A 26,110-nucleotide genomic window follows, 5' to 3' on the forward strand; every position below is an offset into this window, starting at 1 on the left:
GGGTGCTACTGTAATACTCACTTCCTTCCTTAGACATTTGTGTATATCACAATTACCCCCTACCACACTAAAAGGAAACATTACAGTTTACAGCTCAAGGGATATGTTTCTCATATCACTCATATTATTTATAATTCTAACATTTTATACACTTAGTCATGTTCTTTTCTTGAAAACAGTGAACTGAATACTCTGTGCTCACACATGCTAACTTTACAGTTATATTATATGTCTATGTGATATTTAGAGCTGGATTTTGCTGCCCTTATGTTGAATAGTAGCTTACTATGACATTAATTATATCAGAGTGTCTACTTGAAGAGTAAGGTACTAATCAACATGGGTAAAGGTATCAAAATCTAGTCCTCATTGAGCACATTGTCCTCAAAATGTAATTCTATATTCAAAACAACAATAAAGTTTCGTTTTATTTACCAATACACACTTGATGTGATTTTTTTCACTCTTAATTCTGAAGATCCATGAGTATTTATAAAGCAATTGCAGTATCACTTTTATTTGGTTATGCATTAAACGTTTTAAGCAAGGACTTTAACATTTATGTGTCCAGGTAATGAACTTCTATTTCAAAATTTATAATCAATATTTAATCCTATTTAGATGGTTTATTCCACCAACTAAAGCTGAGTTTGATTGATTAATTAATTGTCCCTAGCACTGGGCAACCATAATATCATGAATTTGCATTACAATCTAAATTAAACTAGACAATTTGCTCTGCTGTATCAATTAACTCTTGAGAAGGTGTCTTTGGGTTTGCAAAGTATTACAAGAGCTTGAGAGTGAATTTTATATATAAATAATAAATATATATTGTGACAGACCCAGACCAGTGGGGTACAGGAGTCTGGTAGAGGGCAAATATACTGGTCACTGAATGAGTAGTTTTCTGTTCCCTGAGTGACCAGAGCAGGGGCTGTACTAGAGTAATCAGGAACCTGCTAGAACCAGTTAAGGCAGGCAGGCTAATTAGGACACCTGGAGCCAATTAAGAAGAAACTTCTAGAATCAATTAAGGCAGGCTAATCAGGGCACCTGGGTTTTAAAAAGGAGCTCACTTCAGTTTGTGGTGTGAGTGTGAGGAGCTGGGAGCAAGAGGCACAAGGAGCTGAGAGTGAGAGGGTATGCTGCTGGAGGACTGAGGAGCACAAGCGTTATCAGACACCAGGAGGAAGTCCTGTGGTGAGAATTAGGAAGGTGTTTGGAGGAGGCCATGGGGAAGTAGCCCAGGGAGTTGTAGCTGTCATGCAGCTGTTACAGAAGGTACTATAGACAGCTGCAGTCCACAGGGCCCTGGGCTGGAACCCAGAGTAGAGGGCGGGCCTGGGTTCCCCCCAAACCTCCCAATTGACCTGGACTGTGGGTTCTTCCAGAGGGGAATGTCTCTGGGCTATTCCCCAACCCACATGGTGAATCTCTGAGGCAAGAAAATCTGCCAATAAGCGCAGGACCCACCAAGATAGAGGAGGAACTTTCTTTCTCTCTCTCTCTCTCTCTCTCTCTAATTCACTCTCAAGCTCCTGTAATACTTTGCAAACCCAATGAGTATATACTTATTTTAAACATGCTAATGAGGAAGTCTTTGAAATAAGAAAATACTGATTTTTTGGAAAATTTCATTCTACAGTAACTGCTGAATTAAATGGTAAAGTTAATGTGTTCTGAGGGAAGCAGTAAAGAGAGCATGTGGCAACTTCTTGAAACACATTTAAAAATGAAGAGTACATATTTGTATAATTGAAGTTTATTCCATCAAACTACTTTCAGACTTTTAGCAATGTAGTTGACTTAAGCTAGTTCATTTAAATTAGAGTATTTAAGAATGATTTTATCAAAACATTTTTGGTTTTATGTCCCTTTTTAGTGTGTGTTTGTGTGTATATATATATATTTTATATATATATATATACACATTAACTTTACCATTTAATTCATATTTATGTCCATATAGTGTTGTGACATGATGTATCCTGTCAGAGTTCTTATTCCCATTTGGTCATAATTATATAAATTGACACAATACATTTTCATATTTAAAATATATATATATACACATGTATTGTGTCAATTTATATAATTATGACCAAATGGGAATAAGAACTCTGACAGGATACATCATGTCACAACACTATATGGACATAAATTAGTGAATCGTTAATCTGTGGATCACCATAATGTACAAAATTATAACGGCTTCTTCAGAACTCTCATGCTGTCATGTAAATGTGTGTTATGGATCCGCCCAGCTGTGTTTCATTGACATGAGACACTAATGGTTCCAAGTGCTGACTGTATAGATTGACTTGAGTATGTTAAGGGTAAATGATAGACCAACATCTGGTCATTAACATCATTCAATCAGATCCTTCACGGTGTATTCAAATTTACAGTGTTGTCATACATATCATACAACAGTTGTGAATGTTGAACCAGTCAGTTCACCCAGTATATTAATACTCTGTCTTAAAAACATACTATAGTCCTGCCTGTTCTTCAGAAATAGAATATGTCAGGAGAGAAGCTTTAGAGAATGACAAGTAAATGTCCTTTGATCTTCCTTGAGTGAGTTTGTGTGGGAAGAAAAGTCCAAATGATCTCAGAGATCCTTCTAGTATTAAAAGAGAGGGAAGGCAGAAAATACTGAAGGTGAATTGTTGGCTTCTCTACTGGTGTGAAACTGAAGGTTTTGGGTCTGTGGAACACTGGGCCACATTTCAATAAGAATGGGGGGCTGTATAAACAGGATAATCTGCATGTCACAGGTAGGGAGGCTAATCTTCTCAGTTGGAGACTGACTGGAGCAGTCAGGAGGGTGTTAAACCATGGAGGCACAATTACAAACAATATCACAAACAAATTAAACTGAAATGACAAAGAATGTGAAGATAGGACATTTTTCAATTGCTTATATTCCAATGCTCGGAGTCTGGACTACAAGCAAGAGGAGCTGGAAATTGTCACTGAGAAGAAATTTGATATAATTGACATTACTGAAACCTAGTGAAACTATTCCCATGATTGGAATATTAAAATCATTGGTTATAACTTGTTTAGGGTGAAAGAGGTAGTGGGGGCACTATGCATTGAAGACATTGTTTCCTGTTTTAGAGTTATTGATGACTCCAAACCAAAGGATCTTTAATGCACATAACAATAATTTTCTACTACAAGCTTTGTTATCCAACAGGAGGTTAACCCTATTTGGTACCTCATTATGATGGATAGAGACAAATTAATTACTTTGTCTGGAAGTTGGTGGTTTCCTAGGGACTAGTGATCATGATTATATTTAATGTGGTCAAACAAAGGACCGTCTCAACCAGAAATATATATACTTGGTGTTCAAAATGGCTAATTCCCCTAAGGTGAGAAAACTATGAGTGACATTTATTGGGATGAAAAATGTATACATAAAAAATGAACGAAAAGTGGGAATCCGTTAAGAAAACTTTACTAGATGGCCAAAAAAAAACCATGATTCCACAATCAAGAAAGAGGACAACTTTGGCTAAAGACCATCTTTTTTGGTGATGAAGTCAAGGTAGTAGTTAGAAATAAAAAGCAATATATAACAAATAGAGAAAAAAGAGAAATAACAATAAATATAAATAAGAAGCTTTGAAGTGTAGAAAATTGTCAAGGAAACTAAAGACATCAGAAAAAACATCCGTGGCTGGCAGAGCTAAAGACAGGAGTTTTTAAAGTTTATTAGAAACAAAAATAAAATAGAACCTAGCACAGATACAGGCTCATAAGTAGCTGGAGATGGTAAAATTGTTAATGATGCAGAAAAGGCAAAAGTGACAAATTCCTTTATTTGTAACGGAACAGTATGATGATCTCGGCATAGGCTGAGGAATGTGCTGGCCACTGCTTCCTGCAGCCCCCATTGGCCTGGAATGGCAAACCATGGCCAGTGGGAGCTGCGATCAGTCGATGGATGCTGCAGATAAACTAACTGGCCCAGCCCGCCAGCAGATTTCCCAGACAGGCTGCCTGCCAAAGGTTGTCGATCCCTGGTGTAGATGCTGACATAATTAGATTGATGTAAGCTGCCTTATGTCGACCTAACTCTGTAGTGTAGACTAGGGCTCAGTCTGAGTAAGGTAATGCTTCTTTGATCACTGTAGCTTTGACTGGCCAGGGCTAATCTTGTTAAATTCCCAGCTCTCCTTTTAAAGCATCTGTGGACAGTTTAATGTCTTTCAGTGGGTCAAAATAGCTCCAGTGCTGCAATTTATGTCAGAATGTGCTTTTCATCACCAAACTCTTTCATACTCTGACTTCCATGCCCATTCAATGACCTGAATGGAGATGCCTTAGGTGAGCTGTGCGATCTGTATACTTAAGTAAGAATTTATTGATATAATTCAACATGCCTAGCTGCCTTTGAATTCCCTTTTTATATCTTCAGGCATGTTAAATATTGCTTGAATCTTTGACTCTTCAGGCAAGATTCCTTTGTAGGTCAGCCTCTCTCCCAAGTATGTGATTCCACAGCTTGAAATTGACATTTGGCCTTTTTCAGTTTAAGATTATTTGCTCTGTCAATTGCCAGTACTCAGATGTTCCTTAGGTTCAATAACAATGCTGCCCCAAATTATTATGCTATCAATATACACTTTCACTCTCACTAGATCCTCTGGCATCTAGCTCATTGTATGGTGAAATACTTCTGGAGCCAATATATTTTGAAAGGCAGTCTTAGGAAGCAGATATATTCTAAATGGTGTGTTGAAAGTGCAGATTGTGGAGCTCCCAGTGTCCAAGGGGATCTGCCAAAATCCAGCCCAATTTGTATCTAATTTGATGAAGAATTTGACTCCTATGCTCTCAAACAACAGTTCGTTTCTTGTGAGCCAGTGGAACTGCTCTTTTTTTGTTTTTCATTCTGAACCTTGAGGTCCATATGTAGCTATAGACCCATTCTCCCCCCCCCTATAATTAAGGAATGACCCCAATCTGGGGGTTCTTCTATTCTCCAAATTATGTCAGTTGCTATCATATTTTGCAGCTTTTCTGCTAGCCTCTTTCTGAAGGCTTGTGAAATTCTTTGTAGCATATACCACAGGTTCTGCAACTTCTCATAATCATATCTTTTATGTTACTGGCAGGTACCCATTTCCTGTAAATACATCTTCATATGATGCTATTAATACACTCAGATTTTGCATACATCCTCTTAACAAGGTCAAACGACTAACACATGTCTAGGCCAAGATTGGTTGCTTGCCTCTGTGTACCACTACCATCTCCTGTTTTATCAGTTATCCAGTGAATTGAAGTGGCAATGTGCACTCTCCCACCGTTGGAATTCTTCCTCCATTATAGTCTTTCACAGAAACTTTTGACACTTCCACTTTTATGTGCTTCTTACATCTCTCTAATTCAGTATTTGTTATTTCATTTACCTGTGCTCCAGTATCTATCTTGTAAGTCACATAAGTGCAATTTGCGCACCTTTTAATTAGTCAATCTTTTGAGTTTTCAGCCTCCTCCATTATTGTGTTTAAGAGCAGCTCTTCCTCATAGATTCATAGACTTTAAAGTCTGAAGGGACCATCATGATCATCATGTCTAATTTATGCACACTGCAGGCACAGAACCTCACCCACCCATAGGCACCAACTTCCCCTCTTTGCAGTGGGTGCTCGACCCCCACCTCCTCTGCTCCCGGCCCTGCCCCCCTCCACCCCTTCCATGAGGCCCTGCCCCAGCCCCGCCTCTTCCCACCCCTCCCCTTCCACCATTCTCCGGATCCCCACCCTCGGCCCCACCTCTTCCCCATCTCCTCCCCTGAGCATGCCACCTTACCTCTCTTCTCCACCCTCAGAGCGTGCAAACAGCTGTTTGGCGGTGGCTCAGTGGGAAGCGCTGGAAGGTAGGCAGAGGAGCGGAGATGTGGCGCACTCGGGGGGGGGGGGGGGGAGATCCCAAGGACCAGACCAGAGACCTGTTGCCTATGGAGTTGGAATCCCAGGGAGCTACCTACACTGAGGGGCTCAGAGATGCCAACGATGTCTGGACCTCGGCTTCAGGAGACACGGTAGGAAGTGGCCCAGGGAGGCAATGTGAGTGGTATCTCCTACCTGAGGAAGATCAATGTATTGTGGTAGGATCTCCACTGACTGGGTGGTGACCACACGCACTGCTGACAGGGCCCTGGGCCAGGACCCTGTAGAGCAGGGAGGGACCGGGTCCCCCCTTCTCCAGCTGTCACCCCTGCTGGGTGGTGGCCCCTTACTCTGGTCATTAGGTCCCACAGCCCTGAATCCCAAGAGCAGCCATACTGACTCTGGCCATTGGGCCACACTGCCCTGACTCCAAGGGCAGTTGTATCAACTCTGGCTATTAAGCCACACAGCCCTGATTCCTAGGGCAGCCATACAGATTCCAGCCATTGGGTTGTGCTGCTCTCAGCCTCGGGGTAGTTGGATAGACTGTAACAACAGTAGTATCACAACCCCAACATGCCCCAAAGGGGGATGGAGTGTGCATACCCCAAGGCAGTTAGGTTAAACAAGTCAAACTCTTTCAGTCTCCTCTTGTAAGGTAGGTTTTCCATTCCTCAGATCATCCTAGAAGCCCTTCTCTTCACTTGAGTAATCAGTTAATTTATACTTTTCCCTGCTTTCTCTGCAGATTTTAGATCGTGGTTGGGTTTGTACACGTTTGCCAGAATGCTGGGCATTTCCTATGCTCATTCTGGTTGCCACATTGTATCCTGCTTTGCATTTTTATGTTGCTGGCCAATTTAATTCCTGTGAATAACAAATAGGAGTGGGGAGGTGATTTTATCTTTGTGTATGGCATTGATGAGAACAACACTGGAATACTCAACATTTTAAAAACGGATGTTGTAAAACTGGAGAGGTTTTGGAAAAAAAAGCCACAAAAATGATTTAAGGGCTAAAAAAAAAATGCCATACAGTGAGAGACTTAAAGAGCTTAATGTGTTCAGTTTATGAAAAAAGTTTGAAAGATGACTTGATTATAGCATATAAGTACCTTCACAGGGAGAAAATAACCAGATACTAAAGGACTCTTTAATCTAGCAGAGAAAAGCATAACTAGAACCAATGTCTGGAAACTAAAGCCAGGCAATTTTTAATTAGTAATAAAAGACAAGTATTTAGCAGTAAGAGTGATTACCCATCAAAACAAATTACTAAGATAAATGGTGGATTCTCCATCTTGAAGTCTTAAAATCAAGAATACATGCTTTTCTGGAAGATATGCTTTATTCAAACACAAATTATTGGGCCCAATGGAGGGATAAAATTTAACAGCATGTGATTTACATGAGGTCAGAGTAGATGATCAAATAGTTCCTTCTGGCCTTAAATTCTATGGATCTATAGGTATAAGAGCCATCTTGTGGATTAAATCAGTAAACTACCAGATTGAGGTGAGGAATATCCTGCTGATAAAAGATGATGGAGTGCTCATTGCATACCATGAAGAGGAGCTCCAGTAACTTTGCAATTGCTTTGTGCTAGCTTGTGATTAATTTGAACTAACCATCGGTCTAAAGAAGGCAATGATTATGGCACAAGGTGTGTTGACTGAACCAGAAGTTTTAAGAGCCAGCACTCACTAGGAGTAGTGCACAGGTTCTGCTATCTAGGATTAACTGTATTGGATAACATATCTGCAGATGACAAGCTTAATTCTCACACTGGAAAGGCAGCCACTGTCACCCTGCATTTAAGGGGTGTGTATATCCCAGAATATGACCAATCTAATTGCAACCATATTATGTGCATTCAGCCACCCTAAAGTAATAAAATTGAACACCACATAGTTAATTTGGAAACAGGCTTTCAGAAGCAAGGTCATATCTAGCTGGCAGGTTTTGCCAATCAGAATGGGAGAAAGAAACAAACCTTTAAACAATTAAAACGAAAAACCTTGGTGATTAAAAACACCTTAAGTCTAAACACCTCTAATATTAAAAGTGTATTAAATTAAAATAATAATAATACAATAAAAACATGATAACCTATATGTTTTATAAAAATTCATTATACAAAATTAGCTAATAAAGTATACTTTCAAGCAGTCCTCTAACAACACCTTAAAAAAACATTTTTCCTAACACTCTTTCTCACCAGTGGGTAAGCAATTGACCACTGCAAACCTGCTATTAATTACTCAATACTGTTCCAAATGTTAGGTAAATATCTAAAATGTTCTAAACCTATTGCTTATATTTGTGTGTGCTTAAATCTGGCTTTGAATCATGTGTCCACCGCTGATCATTCAAAAATATGTTAAGCTGAAGTTGGCTCTGAGCATGGTATAAATGGAATCATGTTGACACAGTCTTTGAGATGCTTGGTTTCAGTCTCCATGTTTTCAATACTCACCTCTGGTAGCCATATCACCATCCTCTTCTGTTCAGGTTCTCTTCAATCTTTTGGAAGTCAGGGTCCTTTGAAGCCAAACACATATTGTTAATATACATGAACTGGAGGTGGTATGCAGTAGGGCATTGGTGAATACATTAAATAAAGTTGGAGCCAGCACTGAGTCTTGCGGGAGTCTTTTCTTCTGGTATCTCCACATTCTTGTTTTGCGGCTCAGAGCCACCTGAATGTCTACGTTGGACCATCAGCTTTGTTGCTATGACAACCCATCTAGAAATAACTCAATGTCTTACATCACAGACCCAGACAGTATCAAAGACTGCTGTAAAGTGAAAAAAAGACAGATCCAGTTTTCTCCTTCTTTTGAAGTCCATTCTCAATATACATAGTAAGTGCTAACACTTGGCCATGGGTGATTTATTTGGGTCAGAGACCTCACTGATCATCACTCAAAAGTTGCTCTAGTATGGGCATAATTCTCTGTAGGATCATCTGCTCCAGGTATTTGTAGCTACAACTCAGGAGTGATATGGCTTTCTGACATATCTCAGGGACATGAACACAAGATAACTGCTGCTGGCTTTTCTTCCCAAGATGTAGTGATGGCTAATGATGCTTGTTTGGTGGGTGTCATATTTCTGGGTAAGCCCACCAAGGAATGTCTAATGTCAAACTCTCAATTGTTATGTTTGGTCCAAGAGATATTGTATTGGGATATACCATGGCTAGGGTGTGCCTCATCAGCATCACATACTGACACCCCATAAAGTTGACAGCACAACACTATACCAGCATTAACTATTTTTTTATTATTTCATTGTGTTTTTCTATTCATAGAATATTTTCCCCTCTTCTCTCCTCCCCACCTCTATTACACTGGTCTACAATTTTTGTCAAGTCGTCTGCTTCAGAGATAAAATGTGCTATTTATTATGTATTTTGATGTGCTGAATTCAAATATGACAACTAAAACAAGTGGCTACTGTTTCTAAGATATTTAAGTTTTTACATTTTATGTCTATGTATATTGTGTAGACAGAGTTTTAATCATAAATTGTAAATCTAGGTCTTTTCATGTATTAATGGTTGCTTTACATGATATTTCACCTGTCCTGTTTATGTAACACTTTAAAAATCAGCAAAAGGGTTATATAAATAAAATTTATTATGGAACAAAAGGCAAAAAACTATTATGTACATAGTTTAGTCCTATTCAGTGTCTACTAGGCGCTTCTTTGCTTGTCTCTTGTATTCATTAAATGGAGCATCTCTTGTCACTGTCCAGCAATAGTCTGCAAGCATTGATGGGCTCCATTTGCCCTGATAGCATTTCTCAATTGTTGCAATGTCCTGGTGAAATTGCTCACCGTGCTCGTCGCTCACTGCTCCGCAGTTCGGTGGAAAAAAATCTAGATGAGAGTGCAAAAAATGTATCTTTAGTGACATATTGCAACCAAGGCTTTTGTATGCCTTGAGGAGGTTTTCCACCAAAACCTGTAGTTGTCTGCCTTGTTTCCGAGAATTTATTGCCACTAACTGGAAGGCTTTCCATGACGTCTTTTCCTTGCCACACAGTGCATGGTCAAATGCATCATCTCAAAGAAGTTCACAAATCTGAGGACCAACAAAGACACCTTCCTTTATCTTAGCTTCACTTAACCTTGGAAATTTTCCACGGAGGTACTTGAAAGCTGCTTGTGTTTTGTCAATGGCCTTGACAAAGTTCTTCGTCAGACCCAGCTTGATGTGTAAGGGTGGTAACAAACTCTTCCTTGATTCAACAAGTGGTGGATGCTGAACACTTTTCCTCCCAGGCTCCAATGAATGTCGGAGTGGCCAATCTTTCTTGATGTAGTGGGAATCTCTTGCACAACTATCCCATTCACAGAGAAAACAGCAGTACTTTGTGTATCCAGTCTGCAGACCAAGCAAGAGAGCAACAACCTTCAAATTGCCACAAAGCTGCCACTGATGGTCATAGTTTATGCATCTCAAAAGTTGTTTCATGTTGTCATAGGTTTCCTTCATATGGACTGCATGACCAACTGGAATTGATGGCAAAACATTGCTATTATGCAGTAAAACAGCATTAAGACTTGTCTTCGATGAATCAATGAACATTCTCCACTCATCTGGATCGTGAACGATGTTGAGGGCTGCCATCACACCATCACTGTTGTTGCAGGCTACAAGATCACCTTCCATGAAGAAGAATGGGACAAGATCCTTTTGACGGTCACGGAACATGGAAACCCTAACATCACCTGCCAGGAGATTCCACTGCTGTAGTCTGGAGCCCAACAGCTCTGCCTTACTCTTGGGTAGTTCCAAATCCCTGACAAGGTCATTCAGTTCACCTTGTGTTATGAGGTATCTATCAGAGGAGGAGGATGGGAGAAAATGTGGGTCCTGTGACATTGATGGTTCAGGACCAGAAGTTTCATCCTCTTCCTCGTCTGATTCAAGTGAGAATGATTCTGCTGCATCAGGAACTGGCAGTCCTTCTCCGTGGGATACTAGGCGTATAGCTGATGGAATGTTTGGATAATGCAGTCCACTTTTTCTTCTTTGGCACACCTTTCCCAACTGGAGGCACCATGCAGAAGTAGCAATTGCTGGTATGATCTGTTGGCTCTCTCCAAATCATTGGCACTGCAAAAGGCATAAATTTCCTTTTCCTGTTCAACCACTGGCGAAGATTTGTTGCACAAGTGTTGCAGCATATGTGTGGGGCCCACCTCTTGTCCTGAGCTCCAATTTTGCAGCCAAAATAAAGGTGATAGGCTTTCTTAACCATAGTGGTTATACTGCACTTTTGTGATGCAAAGGACACTTCACCACAAACATAGCAGAAGTTATCTGCACTGTTCACACAAGCACGAGGCATCTCTACTCACTTTGGCTAAACAGAAATGTGTCCCCTTGCAAAATCAAAAACTGACAAATAAGAGCACGACACTGTATGATTTCTAGAGCTGATCTAGGGCAATTTGTTCAGCAGAGTGATGTAAGCTTCGTTATGATTGCATCATCCATGACTTCTAGGAATAACATGATTCAATTCATATCATGTATGACGCAATACCAGCTTCAGACTGCATCATTCATTGTTTTGCCTAAAAAGCAAGTACTGTCCAAACCCAGTCGTAGATTTATTCATAGATCCAGTCAAAGATGTATATTAGTCATTTCTGGTTTAAATTGAGATCCCTTCCCTTTATAACTCATGTATCCTCCGCCATTCCCAAGTCAAGGGTAGTATATACTGACCCAGTAGCATATCTTGAAAACTAGAGCCAATCAACAATTTTAAGCATCATTTTCGTTCTCAATGACCCAGAATTTGTAAAGTTTGACTACATTTCTTTCAGAAGCATTTTGGCTGTAGAGCAGTGTTATTTGAGTGGAGGTGTGATGGGTGGACTAAGCCCAGAGGCCCCCTGCTGGAGGCCTCAGGGTCCTGCCACACCCCATTCCAGAGGGGAGCAAAAGAGAAATCCTCCAATCAGCCTACAGTGGCTGCAGGGGAAGCAGCTTATAGTGGCTTTGGGGGAAGCAGCCAGTTAGAGGGGCTGCAGGAGTGACCAATCAGGCACCAGGAGGGCCATATAAAAAGCAGCTGCAGAGACAGAGGCAGTCAGTTGTTACCTGGAGCTGGAAGAGAGAAGACTGTGTTCCTGGCTGGCTGAAAGAGCAGCAGGACAATGGACAGCTCAGTGTGGGCAGGGACTGGGCGAGGTAAGAAGGAGCACTTTCCTGGGAGGGCTGCAGAAAGACAGTGCCTCTAGGGAGGAAGCCCTGGCGGGGAATGACTCCCAGGTCTGGAAGAAGGAAAAAAAAACTGTATATCCTGGAAGGGGCTTGTTCTGTTGCAGTTAGAGACAGTGTGTGACTTGACCAGAGGGCTGAATCACTGAACAAACCATCGACCAAAGGGGTGCTTGTGCTGGCCCTGGTGCAGGACGGTTTTTCCACAACCCTTGTTTTCTTCCTTCATATCAGGAAAGGAAGAAAACAAGGGTTGTTTCCTTCTTTCATGGGACAGGGGCTGAAGAGGGAGTCTGACCACTGGTGCCTATTTGCTCAGCACTCACCCTGCTGTCACACTTGAGACCATTTGAAGTTAGCAGCACACAAAGACCCAACAAGTGAGCAAATGAATAAAGTAGGAGATTGAGTTGTCTGAGAGGTAATATAAATAAAGTAAAGGAAGTTGCTGGTATATAGAATGGGCTTCCCTGAAAGATTAGTGTCTCTACACAGCAATACACAGTTGCCAAATCTTCCTAAAACAATCCCAAATTACTAAAAAAAGAACAGGAGTACTTGTAAAGCTCTTTGTTCTATGCTGACTGCATCTGTTACATGGCAGTCCTATGGAAGTGCTCCAGAAATTCTAGTTAAACAGTTAAATCTTCCTTCGCCTGACTTCTTGCCCTAATAAAAATGTGGTTGTGTTTTTAACCTCAGTAGTTGCTGTCATTAAGTGTAGTGGAACAGACACTGTATAGGATCAGTCATGTATACAAAGGTCAAAGGAACTATCACAGACTGCACCTGCTCCAGTGTTTAAGTTTATTATCCTCTATGACACCTGTGACTCTAACCTCTTAAGAGTTTGGCATTTTTCTAGCAGAATTCTTATTCAACGAGTTAAAATCCATGAGAATTTTCCATATTATGGCCACAAGCTCTCTTTTGCCACAACACCTTATGAGTACATCTTCTTAATTAAAGATACAGCCAGTGTAATGATTTAATCTGTCTTCCTTGCTCTCACACAGAGCCTTCATCAGATCATACCCCAAAACAAGCTCCGCATATGTTTCATTGGCAAATATTCAAATGAGTCCTTTAACTGTGCCAGTGATATCTGAGAATACTTGGCAGCAACATAATATATATCTGAGCCTTGACCAGGAGCCGTCTCTTGGTACCCATACAGTGTTTGCCTTGAGAAACCATACATTTTGCCTTAATGTCAGTGTCTTATCCTGCTGCCTTCATTCATGTTGAGTCATATCAGACTTATTCATTTCAAATATTGTTGTGATTTTTTTATTTTATTTTAAATATATCCTGAATTTTAATAATGATTTGTCCTTACAGGGCATGTTCTTTCTAAGGATCCCAACACACTCTATGAACAGTAATTAGCTTCCTTCACAACAGCTGGAGGAGAAAGATAATTCAGTTTTGTAGAGGATTTTGATATTTCAAAATTTGGTTTTATTCCAACTTAGATCTAAACCAAGGATTTTGAAGTGCTTCATGAAAGAGGGTAGAACCCAATTCCAGGACAGGCTGCCCAGATCAGCAGACCATGAAAATCTGGGTGTTCCCAACTTTGGGTCAGTTTGCATGGTGATCTACCTCAGAATCACATCTTCTGGAAGTCTTGAGAGCCCAGGCTGCTCGGGAGCCATGCAGGTGAGTTAGCTGGAAATGGGACATGTTTCCAATGGTTATCTGTTTGGCAGGCAGAGTTACATTGGAACTTCATTGAAATCGAACCATCTCCACAGAATGTTTCAATTTTCATGAATCTGCAAATCAAAACAACAAAATATTTCTCCTTAATTTCTCTGACCAATTCTATTCACAACTCCCTTTTCAGATGGTACCTACACTGGTCTTCATTAAAAGGGTCGTTATATCAGCATTTGCTAACAATTACCACACTGTGGTATCTTAAATATCAAAGTATTTTTTTCTGTATTTGCAACAGGAAATCATGGTGGGATCTCAAATAAACATGGTGACTGGTGTAGTGACTGGCATTTTACCTTAAGTAAGTTTGTAGAATGCCAAGCACAAGGGGACTCTGGCTGTTTGGATTCCCTAAGTACTACCATATTACAAAGAATAAATAAATGAATATCCTCCTTTTACAGGTGGGAGAATGAGACAGAGTTCAGGGGGTTTGCATAATGTCACACAAGGAGTCTGGCAGAGAAACTAAAAATGAGTGCTCCTGCTGATGGTCCTATGCCTTAACTACAGGTTCATCCAGATATTAAAATACAACTGGGTAATAATTAAGCTACCTGAGTTGTATATATTCAGTTAGTCTATATATTTTTTTTAAATCACTATCTGCAAAAAATCCCCAAAGCACCTACTTTAAGAGTTTTGAAGTCAGGGCCCATTGCCTGAATTTGAGTTGTGTGGAATGCTGATTGCCAGTTTGTTATATAAGAACTTATTGCCACCTAGTTGGAATTTTTACTGCAACATTAACTTTTATTTTCAACAACAATGCAGAATTTTTTCTTTAAAATTATAGGAAGATTGGGTTTATAGTACCAGACAAGCAATACTAGTAAGTCAGTCTCTCTCTAAGATCTATTTTGAGAATGAGAGAGAGAATGCGATGTCTAGAATTCTGAAAAAATCTCAGTAGAAAGGAAATATGTATTCATTGTTTCATTATGAAAAATAGTAATTGCTTATGGCTTACGTGAATAGTTGTTTCATTTCTAAATCCAACACAGACAATTTCTACTATTGATAATTTACATCCTTGTTGATAATCCATAGTCCAAGGATTTAAATGGGGAAGGAGATTGTACTATCTTGTTATCCCTAGACATGATACATCTCCCAGTGACTAGACTGGAATGTATAAATATTTTTGGAAAGCCATTTCTGACCACTACTCCTTGTCAAATATAAAATGTATGGTCACCAATGAAAGTTGGCTGACTTTTCTAAGTCATTGTTGACTTGGGGCACATTTGTAGACAGTATGGGGAACCTGGGTCTTCCATTTGCCTATCTCATTTAAAAACAGAACTTTCCTGTGACAGGATGTACAAACTCCACACCACCATGGAAGGGGTTAAGAAGCTGCTTTGGGCTAGAATGGTCCTGCTCCTCTGCACCTACAAATCATGCCAGGACTGGAGGAGGAGGAATTAAAAGGAGGGAATACCACTTAGCGTGGGACAACCTTGGGAGGGGTTGCTCCTCAGCTTCCAGAAAGGTCTGACAACCTACAGAGCCTCTGCCCTGGCAGAAAAGAGAACACAGATCCCCTGGGCTAAGAGGGGAAAAGAGACTGAGACTTCTACTGGAGAGCCAGTGAACTCAGAGGGGGGGATGACTTCCATACTTCCAAGGCTCTCTGAAATAAGAGAGGACAATATCTGGACTCAGGCTGCCTACAGTTCCCCCCCCCCCCCCTTATGCTTTTATTTAACCTTGTTTTCTAACTGTGGATTCTTTTGTTTGGTTTACCTGGAACCCCAAGATGAGAAGAAACAATCAGAAGGCCTCAACCAGAGGGTAGTATGCTGGCCCTGCTAGACTGCACTACGCTGCAGTGCTCCCCACATAGCTACTAAAGGGGATACTTTGCCTAAGACATATTTGTGACAGTTCCACTTCTAACTGTGCACCTTTCACAAACAATACACTCTCTTAAAATACCTTTTTCATTTTTAATAGGACCATGTTTTAAACTACATATTAATGAACAAGTTCAGCCAAATCAGGAAATGACCAAAATCACACCCCACTTCTTGAATTAACAGTAGTTATTTTTTAGGTTCAAAAAGATAGCTTTAAAAAAAGTTCACATGTCTCTCCACTTTCAGGATTTATTTTGAATATTGAAATACTATGGGAATTGATAAAGGTTATGCAAGGTCTTATTTAGCTGACAGACAATAAACAGAAATCTCAGTCTTTGAAGTTTCAGTTTTATCACAGAACCATTGATTTTACAGCAACATCACTTGACTTTTTTTACAAAAATTAACCTGTCACTGCACACTGAAATATAACATTGCAAAAATGTCCAATCTCAGGCATTCAGAAATTGATTTTGCGCCAATAAAAACCATGAAATTCTTCAGTTGATATGTTAGGTATCAGTACCAGTCTGGCACATACAGATTTTCAGTGGAGATGTCAACTTTCCTCTTAGGACAGGCACATATTGCCGTTTTTTTTCTCTTCTGTGTCCAATTATATTTGACATTTAATGTAAAATCCACAACCTGGAATGTTACAATCTTTTGAGAGTTAGGGTGCAGTTTCATTATGAATTTAGATTTTAACAAATGTAAAACATAATAAAACAATGGCTTCATATTAAAAGTTCTGATTGCTTTGTATTATTATTAATGATGATTTTCACTTAGATGGTCTGAGCCAAAATTCATTAAGTCAATTGAAAGACTCCTATTTACCTTACTGGACTTTAGAACTAGCCGGTGAAGCAGTTTCCTGTTTAAGTTCTTGCTAAGAAAGGTAAGCATCATAGTTTCTGTTTCTTAAATGAAGGAAACTAAGGGAAAGAGAGGTAAAGTGACTTGCCCACAGTCATTAAGTAACTCAGCAGAAGAGCCAGGACTAGAATCCAAGTCCCTTCTGTATATTATAATGGATAAAAATGCCATGACATTACTGAAATTGAATACAGATGAATAAATAAATCAGATCATATGATTAAAAATTGCAATCTTCTAGTGTGCTAATTACGACATTAGTCAAATGGCCTGGATTTTGCCATAATCCTTGTAGTGTATTCTGTTTCATATTGGCAAGATTGATTAGATTTCATTCACTTATCTATTTAGCAGAACTTTCTTTCTTAAAGAAGGCATTTACAAGAAAGGATTATATCTAATATATTTCAATGTGCATAATCCCAAGTAAATGAAACCGGTCTTCTTCTCTTCTGATCTTTAAACCAATTTGCAGGAAGCTACCCTGCTTTATTTTTTTCCAACTTTCACTTCTTGTTACTGACTGTTCTTTGTTTTAATTCCCACATCCTGTATTTACATCCAGCTAGAGACTTAGGTTGAAGATGTTAAAGCTGTGAGGCCCTTTAAAACCAGTTATTAGGCTAATTTCTGATCTTTCGATTTGTGAGACTGCCTTGTAAATTATGTCAGATCTTGGCATGAAAATAAGCAAAGAAGGTCTGGTACCAGATTCTGCATTTAGTTTTTCACATGTGCATGTGTAGGACTGTCTTTGGAATCCAGATTGGCATTTGCACCAATCAGAGTTAGTGTTTTACACTAGATGTCTAATTGTCTATTTTATTTGGCATGTGCTTTATTCTGTATAGTCAGCTAGATTTGTCTTCTTAGAGCAACAATAACATAGATCAGCAGAGTATTTATTATATACAAATAAACAATGTCTGGCTAAAATGATTAGGTGAAAGAAGTAATGTGTTTGCCTGTCACTGTGATTGATAATATCACAAAATATATGTGCAGCCCAATAATTAATTACATCTGACACTTGACTATATATATATATATATATATATATATATATATATATATATAATATATATATATATATATATATATGGGTTTCAAATAGGCCTAATCTAATTTTCACACAACATACATAGAAACACATATAGGGACATAGGACTGGAAGGGACTCCTTGGTCATTCAATCCAGTCCCTTGTTGTTGCAGTCAACCCCATCATATAATGCCATTCATAAACTTATCAAGCTCCATTTTAACGCTAAACAGGTTGGTTCCAATACTCCTACTGGAAGGCTGTTCCTGGACCATACTCCTATGATGGTTAGAAACTTTCTTCTAATTTCCAGCCTAAGTTTATTCATGGTCAGTTCCTACCCATTTGTACTCCTTCCAACATTGTCCTTTAGCTTAAATAGTTCTTCCTCCCTGGTGTTTACCCCGCTGATGTATTAATACAGAGCAATCATATTCCCTCTCAGATTTCATGTTGCTAAGGTAAACAAACCAAGATCTGTCACTTCCTTTCATAAGATAGATTCTTCATTCCCATGATCATCCTAGTAGCCCATCCCTGCACCTGTTCCAGTTTGAATTAAGCTTCCTTGAACATGGGTGACCAGAATTGTACTCAGTATTTGAGATGAAGTTGCCCATGCCTTGTACAATGGCATTAATACTTCCCTATTTCTATTGGAAATACCTCATGTCATACATCCTAGGATTGTGTTTGCCTTTTTCAAGACTACATTACATTAGTGATTCACAGTATCCTGCAATCAACTTATACTTCCCGGTCTTTCTCATCCAACTGACGAGGCCCCACTTTATAGCAGAAATTCTTGTTATGGGTCCCTATATTCATGAGCTTGGACTTTGTAGTATTACAATTCATCCTATTTCTATTACTTTTTGCCTTCTGTGTAAGATTTGAATCCTCTCTGTATTGATACTGCCTTCCAAATTTGCCACCAGCAAATTTCTTTAGCACACTCCTATCTTTGTCAGTGATTGGTTTCCATGTTATTTATTGTTTTCATGTTCTCAATTATTTCCTCCCTGTCAGTAAGAAGAAGATCCTTCAGTTTGGCTTTCTACTTTCAGGATCATTTAACAGCACACAACAAAACTAAATGACAGCTCAGGATAGAAAGTGAAGAATATCTTAATTGGATGAAAATACAAATGTAATTGCCAAACTGAAATTTGGCCAAGTTCCCAGAGTTAGCACCCTGACTTGATGGAGCATTGTGGAATCATTAAAGACCTCAAGTGATCAAGATCTTTCCATCACATCTGATCTGAACCATGGTACATTAACATAATGCATACAAACACAGTGCTGGAGATTGGTTCAATAATGGTGACTCTAGTAGGAAAGAAGAATGTGTGAATCACTGTGACCATTTCCTTCAACATGTGAGTTTTCCCTGCAAGACTTTCCTCAAAGTATAGACTATGCCTATCCCTGCTTCATTTGTAAAATCTGGTGAAATTACAGCCCAAGATAATCTGGCTACAGGAAATTCACGAAATGATAGGCAGTATATTAATCATCTGGTCAAACAGAAGAGTGCTTTGGTACCTGTTTGTGTCTTAAATCAGATAAAGAAAGAACAGACAGAACACAAAGCTGGGCAGTTCATGCTTTTTATAACTGAAAGACAACTTTTGATAGTTACTAATAAAGAAAGAAATGTGACCATGCATAGTACCATTTCAGCATGGACTGTTGCCTCCCAGAGAGTTATAGCTCTCTAAAGAGAAAGTCAAACAAATCCATTCTCTGGATGGAATTACATAGTAAAGCAGTTTGTTCTAAACTATACTGATTCTTTTGCAGAAAATGAGATAGTAACTTTGCCTCTTGCTCCTTTCCAACTTTAAGGCAGCAAATGCTCAAATGCAGAGCATCAGTTTAGGAAAGATTCATAACTAAGTGAAATTCTAATAACAAAAATGCTTTGAATAAACAATTTCCATATTCTATATATGCAGAGTATATTAAGTAGAGCACATAGTGATTGATCATCAGAATATTGTACTCTTTTGTAATGTCTAAAGGTGTAACTTATTGTGCAATTTCTGTACTTAAGTTTAAAAAATCATTCTGATATGTTTTGAAAGATGTTTAATCAATGTTGGAAATAGATCAATGACTCAAAAGAATCACTGGCAAGATCTCCTGTTTAAACAATAAGCACATCTGCAAAGACCCTGAATCAGATTTTATATAGTACTCACTGTTCAATTCATATAGGAAAACAACTGTACTACATCCCAAAGAATATCAAATAAATTAAAGTTCCTGGTGAGTTATTACAATGACAATAATGATAATGATCATTTACCATTATAACTTGCTGATATACAAAGTAAATAAGTAGTATGGCTCATATTGACACTGGGACATGATCTCTACGTGGCTGTAGAATAGTCTCCAAATTAAAATCAAAGAAGCTCTGATACATAATACAGTTAAGACAAGAATGGACAAAACACTAGTAAACACATACTGGTTGGGTTGGCTGGGAGATGGGCTATGTTGTCTCATTGACCTTGTGACGGGATATAGAAACCCCACAGGGAGGAACACGGTGACAGCTTTTTCTACATCTAAGTTAACTTTTTTTCACTGTGTTCATTGGGTGGAAGATATTGACATTATTTCCCCTACAGTTTGATGCAATTACATTGGGAGTGGGTAGAGTTTATCATCCTGTTCTGCAACTGATTTTGCTTGGATGAATCCTGGCACCAATGCTAAGCCACTTGTAAATTACTGGGACTTGTGAGGACACAGGTGTCTGCTTGTGTGGATACAGTTGAAAATCCGGGCTTTATAGGAACAGACCCTTTGCTTAAAGTAAGATCAAGAGGATGTAGACTGATACCATTTCTTCCTCCATAGGTGTAATGAGTTACTCTATTAAAAGTTGTTTAGGATTGGGGATGTATTTTGGGGAGTGGAGACCACATGTTGTTTGAATGTTAATGTGCCTACATGGGGGGAGGGGGGAGGAGAGGGACAAACAACAATGGTGCTTAGTTTTGAAGAGAAGGTTGAGAATTAATATCACTTTGATTTCTGCATCTCCTTGAAACTGCTAGCATTGTTATTCAAGCCAGCTTCTCTTAACTAGTGTTGAATTTGTTTTGGTTCATTCTGTAAAGTGTCTGATAGCATGTTATGACCTTTTCATTATGAAATGCCAAACAATGTTTTCACAAGCGTGTGAATGACATTTGTGCCAATTAATTTAGATAAAAAGAAAAAAATACCATTCTGAACATTCAGAGTTGAACAGATACTTTTCAGAAACCCAAGGCATCGGTGCAGTTTTCTTTAGACACTGATGACAAATGTAGCCAGAAAAAATGACTATACAAAATTTTTCATCAACAGCTTATGAAGATTGATTTCAAAACAAGGCACTCAAATGTATATGGTGTATTTAAAGCATATTATATAACTGTAATAAAGTATATACCCCACATTGATAATGAAAGGGTTAAGGGGAGCTGGAGAACAACACCTGGGAGCTCTGATAATAGGCCAGGAGACACACTGAGAAATCATAGGGATGGATGGAGGCCCTTCAGTGAGCCTTGATTAAAAAAAGGCAGGAACTGAATCTCCAGTGAGAATGCCCTGGGAGACATTCCACAATACCAGAGTCGAAAAGGACACTGCAGAGTCTGGAAAGGAGCTGGGGAAAAGGGCCTAGAGAGGAGGCTGAGGTAGGAAGAAGTTCAGGGCAGCAGCAGAATGTCTGAGGGAGTAGACTTTGGCTGTACACTATGATGTCCCTGGAATGCTTGTTATTCTAATTGAGTTTATATTGTATTATGCAGAAAAGTAAAGACCTTCAGGGACTGGCTAGATAGCTGAAGTCACAACCAAAAGTCAAAACTAGATATGCATGTCACTGAAGAAAATTACTGCAATCAGATTTTGAGAATAAACTGGTTAATTTTACAAGACATTATTACTTAAGATAAAATGTGGTCAGGAACAGAAGAGATCTCCGTAGAAAAATAACCTGGAAATGAAATTTACAAGCAACATTGGAGCATTCTTTAGATCTCTGACAATACTGACTATTGAGAATTTTTAGATAGATAGTAGTAGTTAAATAATATCATATGCCATGGGAGAATGATAGCTTCTTTCCACATAGCACATATTTCCACAGTACCCAAGACCAAAAGAAGTACTTGCACCAAAAATGTTATAACTCCATACCATAGTGAAAAATATAAATGACTGCGTCTATGGGGACGGGTCAAACTGGAGTTGGCATATCAGTTCTACTTTAAGCAATAGCCAGAAGAGACACGCAGCAAATAGCTTTTGTTGCAGTGAAGAGAAGGTATCTGTAGTCACCTTTTCAGAACTTTCACTTGTTGCATCTACAAGTTTATGACAGTCCATTAACTTAGGAAGGTGAGATTTGCTCCCAGGTCCCAAACTAATGTTCTCCACATAGCAGCATAATATACTTCTGCCATCAGCCACAAGGCTGGCTGGATCAGTTCATTCAGATCAGTTGTACCATAAACCACTCTTTTCCAACAGTATTTCACTTCATTTCATTTCCCAGAATGATATTTTAACTTTTTGTGTTTGTAAAGTTTATGAAACTCCTTTTTAATCTTTATTTTCTGGCCTACCTATTGATTTTTCTAACTTTCTGGGAGTGGCTTTTCTTGTCTTGTCTCTGCATATTGCTTTTGAATTACATTCAGACCAGGAAACAAATTCTGATCTCAATTATACTACTGTAAAGATACACTAACTCCACTTAAGTTAATGGGGACATTCAGGATTTACACTGGGCAATTCAGACCCCAATTAATCATATTGGCTCAATTTTATTCCTAGTTCTATATCATGGCAACAGGGACAAATTCACTGGATGAAATTTATTATTAGTATAATTATGCTCATGTAAATTGAGTTGCACCCAGAAAATAGGCTAGTTCCTTCAAATCTTTAATAGGAAAAACTAGATTCCCTCCTTCCCTGCTCTCCTCCCACCAATCAATGAATCAGGAAGAGACCTGAAAATTACTGGGATGGGCAGGGCCACTGCAGCTGACAAAGGCAGTTCCCTAGAAACTTGTAGAACCAAGGGTCACCATACATGGGGTGTTGAGGGCCCAGCACTTTTCCCAGTGTAATGGTGATGGCTTGTTTTGTTTTGTTTTTTAGAACTTTCTAAAATGGAGTCTAGTCTGGCACCTGGAAAAAATCAAGTTTACTGCCTAGAATTCATGAAGTTAAATCTCTGTCTACATAGTTATGTCTCTATTTGCAGACACATTCTGTTCTGGTTTGAGAATGAATTTAAGAGCCTACCATATGTGGAACATTTTTTAATCTCTTCAGGGTAGGGACAGTGCCTTTGTCAGTATTTGTACAGCACCTAGCACAATGGAGCCTCGATCCAGATTGGGGATTCTGATCTTTAAAGTAATATTAATATTGTAGATCAGAGATTTTTGAATAAATAAGGCAAGCGAATATTGCCAAGAGGGTGTCATTGTAAAGTTCAAGAAACTGAAGTAAGATCAATGTCTTACGTTCTAATCACTGGACTTCCACTGTGAGGAAGCTCTGTTGGAAAGGTGATGCAGTCCCAAGCCATATGATGTTTTCAAGGCTAAACTCCCTTGCTTTCACCCAGTATGGGTCCACCACAGATGGTGTGTTAAGTTCCTGATGCCTCCCACCTTATGATCCCAATGTATTTGGAAATGAAGATGCTTCTGTGCAGGAGAAGGAAAATCACCTACATGCACTGGTTGTGAGAGATGATCTGGTCCTTTGTTACAAGTAGAGAGGACTACTCCACTGCAGACAAAGCACTTATAATTTGTTACTGTAGTGTATATGATGGACAGTACACTAGCATTCAGTGAAAGTCACTACTGCAGTATCCTCAGTACCTGCTCCATTCTGACAATGAGTAAGAAAAATACTTTGATTTAAGAACAATGAATCAGTTGCTATAATGAGATTATTGATGCAAGTTATGCTCATCACAATTCAAACTTACAGTCCACATTTGTCCATTCTACAACAGAAGAATTAAGTCCATTAGACCTTTACTTTTTATGTAAAGTCACCCTATTCCATATAATTATTGCATTGTGCAAATATAGTTCCTACACTTTAAACCCATTCAAAAGTTATTACCATCTAAAACTTCCATTTTCAGCACAAATGCACTTGCCTGAGTTTAATAACTCTGAAACTACTTCAGTGATGGGACTTGAATTTTAGAGTTTTTAATATGAAGAATTAACGAACAAACGCATACATTAATCAGCAATGGAACAGTTTCTGATTTGATATAGAAAAGATTCAGTGAAGTTCTAACTGCAGTACTGTTATGACTGATTATTAGTGTTTTATGTATAAACATTTGACCTAGAGCTGCCCATGCCCAAAATTCTCCTATCATCCCCTCTCATCCTACAATTGAAGGGGATACTACAACAGGGAGAACTGAAGGTGAATAAGTGCATCAGCAAGAAATACATTTGTAGCATCATCCCCTCTTTTCCAGAGAGCATGTATGGAAGGGCTCTTGCACAAAATGGGGAAATCAGATCTTTAATGCTGAGCAGAAAGGAAGGGTCAAAGCGAGCTGTAGCTACTTTCCGCAGAATTATCTCGGCTATAGACAAAGGATGTCTGCTGGGTCTCTGCATTTAACTTAATGTTGTGTACAGCAGAATTAACTTTGTCTGTACCCACCTCAGAATGAGGGTTTCTGCTCAGACATAGGATGACTATCTGAGTCATCATGGCCCCCGAGCAGGCCCTCTGAGTCATCAGAGGCTAGAAGAGTGCATAGAAGCTGTGCAGAGGTTTGACTCTCTGAATGATTGGAATTTCCCTTGAAGATCTTGGAGGCAGCAACCACTGCCTCCTCCACAGCTCCAAACCTCTTTCTTGGAGTCTTCTTCAATCTTACCTCCATAAGATCAGACCTGTGTTTTTTTCTCACCCGTACCCACCTATCATGGATATTTCTATTTGAGGGTACAATCTGATTTATAAGTTTCAATAAATTCATACCCAAGAAGTAGGCACCCACTACAGAATCTTTTCTTGATTAAGCTGCTATGAATATTGTAATTAGAAATTTGGAAATATTTGATTCTATTGCTTCCAAGTTGTAAAATCTTTTTTTAATCCATTTCAATTATATTTGTCCAAATCAGTGATTTTTGGAAATCATCTCTATATTTTCAATGGATTCCTAATGAGCTGTGAAGTAAAAGCTGTATATTCTTGTGAATACTGGCAAAGGTAATATAATCACATATTCCCAAGAAACCTGAGATGAACTGAAGCTACTAGAGTTCTTTCTGTACTTGATTGTTGGACTCCAGTTTCTCTGACTGCTCTGAAAGTATACATGTGAAACAGACCTTTCTTATCCTTCTGCTGCTGATTTTTATTATTGAATTTGGTGCCTTTGAAGGGTGGTCAATTGACTGCCCAAGACAGCTATTAATCCATAGAACAAATAAGTCACAGTCAGCAGCCATACACATTTACCCTAACTATTCCATTAATGTGCCTCAACCTTGAATTGAAGATAAATTCTGGAGTGCTGAACACAATTCCATCTCTAGGCCCAATTCTTATTAAGTCTCTTGACATTGTCAATGGTTTTGTCAATGGTTTTGCTGAAGCTGGTGATGCTTTAAGTAGTTCAACTAGTTTTTGGCTAACTCATTTCACTCATTCCATCAAAAAGCTTCTACATTTACTGAAGGGATTTGACTGCATCTTTTCAACATAGGAAAACAGCATATCCCAAGGAATTAATTTCTTTAATGGGAGTATTTTTCTCAGTCCAGCTTGCTGAAATCTTTCAGAATTGGAAGTCTGTTGCCTTCAACCCTGATTTGTGCTTTTTTAGCACTTACTATATATGTTATTTAACTAATGTTTGGCTTCCATAGTAACCCAAAACATCAATGTTTTTCTGTTTCAAAGCAGGTTCAGCTCTTCATTAGGATTAAATTTTGTCACAAAGTTTGCTCCCGTTTAAACTAGTGAACCATTCATAAACTAATCTTGATTTTCAATGAATGTATTCATTCATTGTAAATACTAATGTTCACCAAATAGTTTGGGAAAAGAATTTTCATACTCCATGTAGTTTTGTGAACTGCAGTCTACTTTCTATCTGTATGTTGATGGCTTTGTCATTGTGTGTCTAGTTATTGTTTCTGCTTCTTGATTGGATGAGTGAAATATTTTAAGCAGAAGAAAACCAAATAATGAATATTCACTTCCCATATAGGATGGGGAAATAACTATTTTGGTTTTGGGGTTGGTTTTTTTTTGGTGGTCAAATCACAAAATTCCTAAAAATTTGTTTTGGGTTGACCTGAAACATTTTTTGAGGAGGGGTGTTTCTCACCAATACAAAACACAAAACCTCATTTCAAGTTG

General features: G+C 38.8%; 1 long non-coding RNA gene across 2 annotated transcripts; it reads left to right on the forward strand.

Annotated features, from left to right (window-relative positions):
• The first annotated feature begins 839 nt into the window (after positions 1-839).
• On the forward strand, positions 840-20,212 carry LOC135983957 (uncharacterized). Of its 2 annotated transcripts, none has more exons than XR_010601827.1 (3): positions 840-1,203; positions 13,634-13,820; positions 18,695-20,212. It is a non-coding gene; the product is annotated as an uncharacterized LOC135983957 (long non-coding RNA). The 2 variants fall into 2 exon arrangements; XR_010601828.1 differs by lacking the exon at positions 18,695-20,212 and adding an exon at positions 15,200-16,602.
• The last annotated feature ends 5,898 nt before the right edge of the window (positions 20,213-26,110 follow it).

This window comes from Chrysemys picta, chromosome 1 (assembly GCF_011386835.1).
Source record: "Chrysemys picta bellii isolate R12L10 chromosome 1, ASM1138683v2, whole genome shotgun sequence".
Lineage (NCBI taxonomy): Eukaryota > Metazoa > Chordata > Testudines > Emydidae > Chrysemys > Chrysemys picta.